Source organism: Furipterus horrens, unplaced genomic scaffold (genome assembly GCF_987537825.1).
Source record: "Furipterus horrens unplaced genomic scaffold, mFurHor1.1.pri manual_scaffold_5, whole genome shotgun sequence".
Taxonomy (NCBI): domain Eukaryota; kingdom Metazoa; phylum Chordata; class Mammalia; order Chiroptera; family Furipteridae; genus Furipterus; species Furipterus horrens.
This window is the reverse complement of record NW_028327175.1, coordinates 79,450,504-79,460,523: the sequence shown is the minus strand read 5'-3', so window position 1 is coordinate 79,460,523 and position 10,020 is coordinate 79,450,504.

The window sequence follows — 10,020 nt, the reverse complement described above, 5'->3', positions numbered from 1 at the left end:
GAAAGTTATGGGCACTAGCAATCTGGATCATCTTAATCTGTTTAGGACTGGAAACAATATCAATCTGAAGTTTAGGCTCTGAAATGAGATTGATTTCTAGTCCACACCTATTGCTAAGGTGTCCACCTCTCCCTCTTTGCTCTGAACTCTAATTAATGTTAGTTTTTTCTAGTGATTGTCAAAAGTTTTGGTCAGCTTCTCAGTGTCTCAACAGTTTCTAGCAAAATTGGCAGACACCTTGGGCAAAAGTAGTCACAAATATTCTTCTTAATTATCTTATTTTCTTGTGTTTTCCTGATATCGATTGGTAATTATTTATTTATTTATTTTGGTCAAAATCTTTTGTCTACTGTTACTGAAAAAAGGACTCCATGTTCAGTAGGGTTTTGATTGTGAGAAAGGATCATAGCCTGAACATTACATGGAGGGGGTCAAGTCTGGAAATACTGGCAGATCTTGACTGATTAACTTGTCTAAAATAGAGTGTTGTTTGGGAATAACAAGAAGAACCAATGTCCATTGGGCCCAAGTGGTGGGTGGGTTTCACGTACACAGATAGAAGTTGGACTTTGTCCTGTTGGTGAGTGGTAAGACACTAGGATATTGGAGTAGGTCAGAGAAATGATGTAAGTAAAATTATAGAAAATTGAATCTAACACAATACTGCCCTGTGTGTCAAAGAATATTACATCTGATTCTGAGAAAAGACCTTGGTCTCACAGAAATTACTTTATATTTTGAATACCATCCTCAGTTCTTTTGTGTGTGTGTGTGTGTGTATTTTATTTATATTTATTTATTTATTTTCTATTACAATTGTCCCACTTTGTCCCCCATTGCTCCCCATACCCAGCCCGCTCCTTCTCCCACAGTCAATCACCACCCTGTTGTCTATGTCCATGGGTCATTTATACTAGTTCCTTCACTAGACCCTTCCCCTTCTTACCGCCCTTCTCTCCCTCCCCCCTCACCCCTGGTCACTGTTAGTCTGCTCCTTGTTTACATGCCTCTGGTTCAATATTGCTCATTTGTTTGTGCTCTCCATTCATTTCCTGTATTAGGTGATGTCATATGGTATTTGTTTTTCCTTGCCTGGCTTATTTCACTTAGCATATTTCTCTCTAGTGTCATCCATGTTGTTGCAAGTAGTAGAAGTTCCTTCTTTCTCTCTGCTATATAGTATTTCATTGTGTAAATGTACCACAGTTTTTTGATTCACTCATCTTCAGATGGGCACTTAGGCTGTTTCCAGCACTTGGCTATTGTAAGTAGGGCTGCTATGAACATAGGGGAGCATAGGCTCTTTTGAATTGGGGTTTCAAGATTCTTCAGGTATAATCCTAGCAATGGAATTGGTGGGTCAAAATAGACAGGGAGAAGTTAAGAATAGTATAGGAAATGGTGAAGCCAAAGGACTTACATGCATGACACATGGACATGAACTAAGGTGGGGGAGATTGCTGGAGGGAAGTGGGGTACTGGGCGGAAATAGGAAAAGGGGGAAAAAGGACAACTGTAATAGCATAATCTATAAAATATACAAAAAAAAATAAACCCTATAAATAGCTAAAACCCACCAATTAAAAGTATTTGTCTACCAGTAAAAAAAAAAAGGCAGTTCCATTTTTAGTTTTTTTGAGGAAATTCCATACTGTTTTCCATAGAGGCTGCACCAGTCTGCATTCCCACCAACAGTGCACTAGGGTTCCCAATTCTCCACATCCTCACCAGCACTTGTTTATTGATTTGTTGATGATGACCATTCTGACAGGTATGAAGTGGTATCTTATTGTGGTTTTTATTTGCATCTCTCTGATTGCTAGTGATGTTGAGCATTCTTTCATATGCATATAGGCCCTCTGTATGTCCTCTTTGGAGAAGTATTTGTTCAGGTCCTTTGCCCATATTTCTATTGGGTTGTCTGTCTTCTTGGTGTTGAGTTGTGTCGTCGTCGTCGGCAGCCGTCCGTCTCGAGAGACGATGGTGTAGCTTCTTAAGAGTCTATCTGCATCGCCGAGAATGGCTGTGCAGTCCGACTCGGGAGTGACACGGTATCTGTCTCCTCCCGTGTTGAATCGACATCTTGCGATGACGCTGGAGTGTCCTCTCCAGTGAAGCTGAAGCTACAGAGCCTGGGCAGGGTGATATGGAGGGTCTGCTGTTGCCCGTGCAGCAGACCCTGAGTTGTGTAAGTTCCTTATATATTTTGGAGATCAATCCCTTATCTGAGGTGTCATTGGCTAAGGCTGTCCTGGCTCCAATGCCCTGGCTCAATCAGAAACTCCCTGTCCCACAGAGGTTTCAGGACCATGGTGGAAAAACAGATTTATCCAGGACACTGTATTTTGTCTGGAGGAATGGGAGGCACTAATCTCTCTAGTGGAGAAGAGCACCAAACTTGTATCTCCTGTGCCTTTTATTGAGGAGGAGATTTTGGAGATACAAGGTCAAGACTTATGAATCATCAATAAGCTTTTAGATACTTGGTTTATAGTTGACAGTTACTGATTATAGATGTAAATTTGGTTTATAGTTGACAGTTACTGATTATAGATATAAATATAGAGAACACAGTGAGCAGTCTGTGTCAGACTCTGCTGAACATCTTGATGCCATGCTGACATCGAGTGCAAGCCTTCATACATTTTAGCTACAGATTGTTTATAGTTAACTATAAGATCGTGGAGCAAGCTCTAAAGCATAATATGCATTCTTTAAATCCAGTTCCCATGGGAATGTCTGAGTGGCCTTCAGTCCAGTCTGCCTCACAGCCTTCTGGTTTTCCGTTGTAACTTAAATGCCTCCCCAGGAGTGCGGGTGCGGGTGGGGGGTGGCTGGCTCACAGCTTGGGCAACAATTTCTGAAACCACAAGGAGCAGTCCCCTACAATTGGCAAATATGTTTTCTCATACAGTTGGTTCCCTTTTCATCTGTCTGATATTTTCTTTTGCTGAGCAGAAACTTTTTAGTTTGATGTAGTCCCATTTGTTTATTCTTTTCTTTATTTCCCTTGTCTTAGGAGATGTATTGGTGAAATATTGCTATGTGGGACATCTGAAATTTTCCTGCATGTTTTTCTCTAGGACTTTTATGGCGTCATGGTTTACATTTAAGTCTTTGATCCATCTTGAATTTATTCTGGTGTAGGTTGTAAGTTGGTAGTCTAGTTTCATTTTTTGGCATGTCCCTGCTCAGTTCTCCCAGAACCATTTGTAAAAGAGGCTCTTTTCATTCCATTTGATGTTCCTTGACGCTTTGTCAAATATTAGTTGACCATATAGGCCTGAGTTTATTTCTGGGCTCTCTATTCTGTTCCATTGATCTATATTTCTATTCTATGCCAGTACCAGACTGTTCTGATTACAGTGGCTTTGTAGTATAATTTGACATCAGATATTGTCATTCCTCCTACTGTGTTTTTCTTCTTCCTCAAGATTGCTGGGGCTTTTCATGGTCTTTTTTGTTCCATATAAATGTTTGAAGTATTTGTTCTAGGTCTGTGAAATATATCACTAGTATTTTAATAGGGGTTGTATTGATCTATTAATTGCTTTGGGTAGTATGGACATCTTAATGATGTTGATTCTTCCCATCCATGAACATGGTATATGGTTCCATTTATTTTGTATCTTACTTAATTTCTTTCTTCAGTGTTATATAGTTTTCCGAGTACAGGCCTGTTACCTTCTTGGTTAAGTTTATTCCTAGGTACTTTATTTTTCTTGTTGCTATAGTAAATGGGATTGTTTTTGTAGTTTCTGTTTCCGATATTTCATTGTTGGTGTACAGAAATGCCTTTGATTTCTGAATATTAAACTTTGTACCCTGCTATTTTGCCAGATTCACTTATTAGGTTGAGTAGTTTTTTCATGGACTCTATAGGGTTTTCTATGTACACTATCATGTCATCATCAAATAATGCCAGTTTTACTTCCTGTTTTCCATTTTGGATGCCTCTTATTTCTTTTTCTTGTCTGATTGCTATGGCTAGAAGTTTCAAGACTATTATGAATATGAGTGGAGAAAGTGGACATCCTTGTCTTTTCCTGATCTCAGGGAGAATGCTTTCTGTTTTTGCCCATTTAGTATGGTGTTGGCTTCAGTTTTTTTGTGTATGGCCTTTATTATGTGGAGATAGGCTCCCTTTATTCCCATTTTTCTGAGTGTTTTCATCATAAATGGGTGTTGTACTTTATCAAATGCTTTTTCATTATCTATTGATATGATCATGTGATTTTTGTCTTTCATTTTGTTTATGTGGTGTATTACAATTATTGATTTGCAAATATTAAACCATTCTTGTATCCCTGGAATGATTCCCACTCGATCGTGGTGTATGATCTTTTTATGTGTTGCTGGATCCTGTTTGCCAATATTTTGTTGAGGATTTTAGCATCTATGTTCATCAGTGATATTGGCCTGTAGTTTTCTTTCTTTGTTGTGTCTTGACCTGGTTTTGGAATTAGGATAATACTGGCTTCATAGAAAGAATTTGGGTGTTTTCCCTCTTCTTGGATTTTTTTGGAATAGCTTGAGAAGGATAGGTATTAGTTCTTACCCAAATGTTTTGTAAAATTCACCTGTGAAGCCATCTGGACCAGGGCTTTTGTGTGTCGGGAGTTTTTTGATTACTGCTTCAATTTCATTAATTGTTATTGATCTATTCAGGCTTTTTGCTTCTTCTTGATTCAGTTTTGGAAGATTGTGTGTTTCCAGAATTTTGTCCATTTCATCTAGGTTGTCAAATTTCTTGCCGTGCCATGGTTTGTAGTAATTTCTTACAATCCTTTATATTTCTGTGGTATCAGTTGGATTTCTCCTCTTTTGTTTCTGATTTTGTTTATTTGGGTCCTCTCTCTTTGTTTCTTGATGAGTCTGACTGAAGGCTTGTTGATTTTGTTTATCTTTTCGAAGAACCAACTCCTACTTGTATTGATCTTTTGAATTATTTGTTTAATCTCTATGTCATTTAATTCTGCTCTGATCTTGATAAATTCCTTTCTTCTTCTTGCTCTGGGCTTTGTTTGTTGTTGTTTCTCTAGTTCTTGTAGCTGTGGGGTTAGATTTTTTATTTGAGATTCTTCTATTCTTTTTATGCCTGTATTGCTATAAACTTTCCAATTAGGACTGCTTTCGCTGTGCCCCATAGGTTTTGGGCTGTTGTGTGTGCATTACCATTTGTTCCCAGAAATTTTTGATTTCTTCCTTGATCTCATTGTTAACCATTTCATCACTTACTGGCATATTATTCATTCTCCATGAGTTTGAGTGTTTTTGAGTTTTTTCCTTGAGGTTGATTTCCAGTTCCAAGGCATTGTGATCTGAAAATATGCTTGATATTATTTCAATTTTCTTGAATTTATTGAGCTTGTTTAGTGTCCCACCATGTGGTCTATCTTTGAAAATATTCCATGTGCACTTGAAAAGAATGTATATTTTATTTCTTTGGGGGTGAAAAATTCTATATGTATCAATTAAGCCCATTGATCTATAGTGTTGCTCAATGTCTCAATATTTTTTGTGTTTCTTTGCTTTGAAGATTTGTCCTTTGTTGACAATGGGATGTTGAAGTCCCCTACTATGAGTGTGTTGCTCTCTATATCCTTTTTGTAGTCTTCCAAGATATTCTTTATATATTTGGGTGCTCCTATGTTGGGGCATATATGTTTACCAGGGCTATATCTTTTTGATGGATTGTTCCCTTAAGTATTATGAAATGTCCTTCTTTGTCTCTTTTTATGGCCTTTGCTGTGAAATCTGTTTTGTCTGATATAAGTATTGCTATCCTAGCTTTTTTTTTCATGTTCATTTGCTTGGAAAACTTTTTTCCATCCCTTCACTTTCAGTCTGTGTAAATCTTTTGTTTTGAGGTGTGTACTTGTAGACAGCATATATGTAGGTCATGTTTTCATATCCATTTTGCTACCCTATGTCTTTTGATAAGAGCATTTAATCAATTTGCATCTAAGGTTATTATTGACAGGTATTTATTCATTTCCCTTTGTACCTGTGTTCCTCTCCCTCTCTCTTTTTCTTCTTCTTAAAGCAGGCCCTTTAGCATCTCTTGCAATGCTGATTTGGTCAAGATGTATTCTTTTAGTCTTCCTTTGTCTGGGAAACTTCTTATTTCACGTTCCATTTTGAAAGAGAGCCTTGCTGGGTAGAGCAGTCTTGGTTGTAGGCCTTTGTTTTCATTGCTTGAAATATGTTTTTGCCATTCCCTTCTGGCTTGTAGTGTTTCTGCTGAGTAATCAGCTGATAGCCTTATCGGAGTTCCCTTGTATGTTATTTTCTGTTTTTCTCTTGCTGCCTTTAGGATTCTCTCTTTGTCTTTGAATGTTGTCATTTTAATTATGGTGTGCCTTGGAGTGGGCCTTTTTGGGTTCATCTTCATTGGGATCCCCTGTGCTTTCTGTACTTGTGAGACTTTTTCTCTACCCCTGTTTGAGAAGTTTTCTATTATTACTTTTTCAATCAAGTTTTCTCTCCCTTGTTCCTCTTCTTCACCTTCTGTATCCCCACGATACAGATATTGTTTCATTTCATGTTGTCCTGCAGTTCTCTTAAACCCCTTTCCTTCTTTTTTAGTCTTTTTAAATTTTGTTGCATTGTCTGGGAATATTTTTCTACGTTGTCATCTAGCTCACTGATCTGATCCTCTGCTTCATTTAGCTTGCTCTTCATTCCTTCTACTGTGTTCCTCAGTTCAGAAATTGTATTCTTCATTTCTTCCTGGCTCTTATTGATAGTTTCTATGTCTTCTTCATTCTGGTATAGTTCTCAGTAAGTTCTTTGTAGCTTCCCTAGAGTTCTTTGTAGGTACCCTGGAGTTCATTGTAGTTTTCTCTGAGTTTGTTGAGTTCATTGAGGTTCCTTATTACCATTGCTTTGAATTATATGTCTGATAGTTTGTTTGCCTCTATTTCATCTATCCCTCCTTCTAGGAATTTCTCCTTTCCTTTTGATGGGGTGTTGTTTCTCCTTCTCCCCATTTTAGGTGGCTCTTCTTGTTTGTGTCTGTTCTTAGATTGACCTAATTTTATTTCCTATCTTTGTGGAGTGACCTTGTTGTATACAGTTGTTGAGCTGCTGCCTCCAGCTGATGCCACTTGGAGGGGAAAGGTTGCTTAAGAGATTTCTACCGTAGCACTGGGGATGATTCTGCACTGGGATCTAGTCTGCTGCTCTCCCAGCTCTTTCTCCAGGGACAGTGTCTAAACTTTTACAAAACACCTATAGATCCCTTCACCCTCCTTTGGCCTTAGCCAGGGGTGAGTGTGCTCTCTTGCACTGATCCAGGGCCAGTGGACCGGTTGTGCACAGGGGCGGGTGGACCAGGGAAAGGAGTGGGGACTGGGCGAGTGCATCAAGAATCTTGCCCCGCCCCTAGCCTTTCTTCCCTGGTCCACAAAAACATTCAAAGAAAAAACTATACTTCCGGCCAAGATGGAGGCATAGATAGACATGCTGTGTCTCCCTCCACAACTAAGAAGGAATACAACTACCTCAAAACTAGAAACAACCAGAAGTTCCAGAAAATCAAACTGCATGAAAATCCAGCAAACAAAGATATAAAGAAGAAATACTCAGCCAGACAGGTAGGAGGGGTGGAACCAGGGCAGAGAGGACTGGTGTGCTGGCGGCAGCAGTGGCAGCAGTGGCTAGCCGGTAGAAGTGCTGTCACATGTTTTAAAAATTCAGGAGGGACACCTGGGGATCATTCCCAGCTCCTCACCGGACCTCGCAGCTCATGGTCGCAGCACCAGGGAAAATCAAGCCTCATTGCTGCTGAATGTGCAGATTAGTGGGTGTTGGGGTGGAGGTGGAGACTGCCCATCTCAAAAGAGTCCTCTTGTTTGGAGGGCCCCCATGGCCCTGGAGCATCTGCGGACACACCCACTCTGGGAATGCCAGCCAGGGCATCAGCTAGACAGGCGCCAGTCTGGTATGAAAGTGGGAGAGGTACCTAGAAAAGGGGCAAGTGCTGGGCAGGCGGTATTGTTCCCTCTTGGACCCCTGCCCCACATAGAGTGCCACAACGTGGTGAAATAGGTCACCCTGTACTGATGAATCCCTAAGGCTCTGCCCCTTAGAACATAACAGGAGTGACAGCTCTACCTGGGCTGGGAAGCTAAACACAGGAGCCTGTCAGAATGAGGAGACAGAGAAGTATGGCCCAAAAGGGGGAATGGATCAAGGTTCCAGTGGGAGAACTAAGCAACGAGGAGACAGCCAACCTAAAAGATGAGGAGATAGACAAGTAACAGATGCAGTATTCAAAACACTTGTGATAAAGATGCTCACAGGCTTGACAGCTATTCTTGAGTATGGCAAATGCATAAGAGAAGAAGTGAAGGCTATGCTAAGTGAAACGAAGGAAAATCCACATAAAATCAATGGTGAAGGGAAGGAAACCAGGGTTCAAATCAATGATCTGGAACATAAGGAAGAAAAAAGTCAACCAGTGCAGAATGAGGAAGCAAGAATTGAAAAAAATGAGGAAAACTTCCCAAATTTTGTGAAGGAGATGGACATACAAGTCTGGGAAGCACAGTGGGTCCCAGGTGAGCTGGACCCAGAGGGGACCACACCAGGATGCATTATGATTGAGATGCTAAAGGTGAAAGATAAAGACAGTGTCCCGGGGGAAGAAAGAGAGAGGCAGAGAGTTGCCTATAGGGGGTTGCCTATAGGACTATCAGCTGATTTCTCAGAGGACACTTTGCAGGGAGGAAGGGACTGGCAAGCAGTATTCAATGTGATGAAAAGCAACCTACAACCAAGATTATTCTATCCAGCAAAGCTCTCATTTGGAATGGAAGGGCAGATGAAGTGCTTCCCAGACAAGGTGAAGCTAAAGGAGTTCATCATCACCAAGCCATTACTATATAAAATGTCATGGGGACTTAAGAAAAAGAAGATCAAAACTATGAACACTAAAATGACAACAAACTCAACAACTATCAACAACTGAATCTAAAAAATAAAAACAAAATCCAAGTAAGCAAACCACAATAGGAACAGAATCATAGGTATGGGGATCATTTGGAGGGTTATCAGCTGGGAGCGGGAAGAAGGAGAAACTGGGAAATGGTACAGGATCTAAGAAGCATAATCGGTTGGTACAAAATAGGGGGATGTTAAGAATAATATAGGAAAGGGTGAAGCCAAAGGACTTATATGCACGACCCATGGACATGAACAAAGCAGGGTGGGATTGCTGGAGGGAAGGGTGGTACTGGGCAGAGGGGAGCAAAGGAGAAAAGGTTGGAACTACTGTAACAACATAATCAATAAAATATACTTAAAAAAATTTTTTTAATTAAAAAAAAAGAAAAAACAACAAAAAACAACACACACTCTGTCTCTCTGTCTCTCTGTCTCTCTGTCTCTCTCTCTGTCTCTCTCTGTCTCTCTCTCTCTCTCTCTCTGTCTCTCTCTCTCTCTCTCTCTCCTCTCAGGGGAAACCTAGGGTCACTAAAAAATGTTTGTGCATTGCAAGCTGCAGCTCAAGGAGCCAAGCCAGCCAGAACTCACATCTTTTCCCTTTCTCCTCCATGATTCTCACCAGAATGGTCTCTCTGAGATGGTCTCCTCCGCTGCCAGTAGCACCAAGGCTCAACTCCTGCCAGTATCCAGATGTTAACTGAGATGCTCTGTCCACAATTATCCTAAACTACAGACAGGTCTCAGGAGCAAGCAAGAGCAGCCTCCCCTCACTCCTCTGCCATCTTTCTTCCACATCATCAATTCTTGTGGTTGTTCTTGTCCTGAATTTTTTTCCTATAGCCATCCCTTGTTATAGACTTGGGAATCAGAAGTATTTTGGCTAATGGGCTATTCTTAGAACTTAGTTTATGTTAAAATCTAAATGCTCATTGGAGGGAGAGGCTGTTCGTTTTCTTATACATTAGAACTCTCAAGAGTTCTGAAAATTTATATATATATATATGTTATATAGCTATATATATATATATATAGCTATAAATCTGATATTTTGGACTCCTGGTGATATCTCCA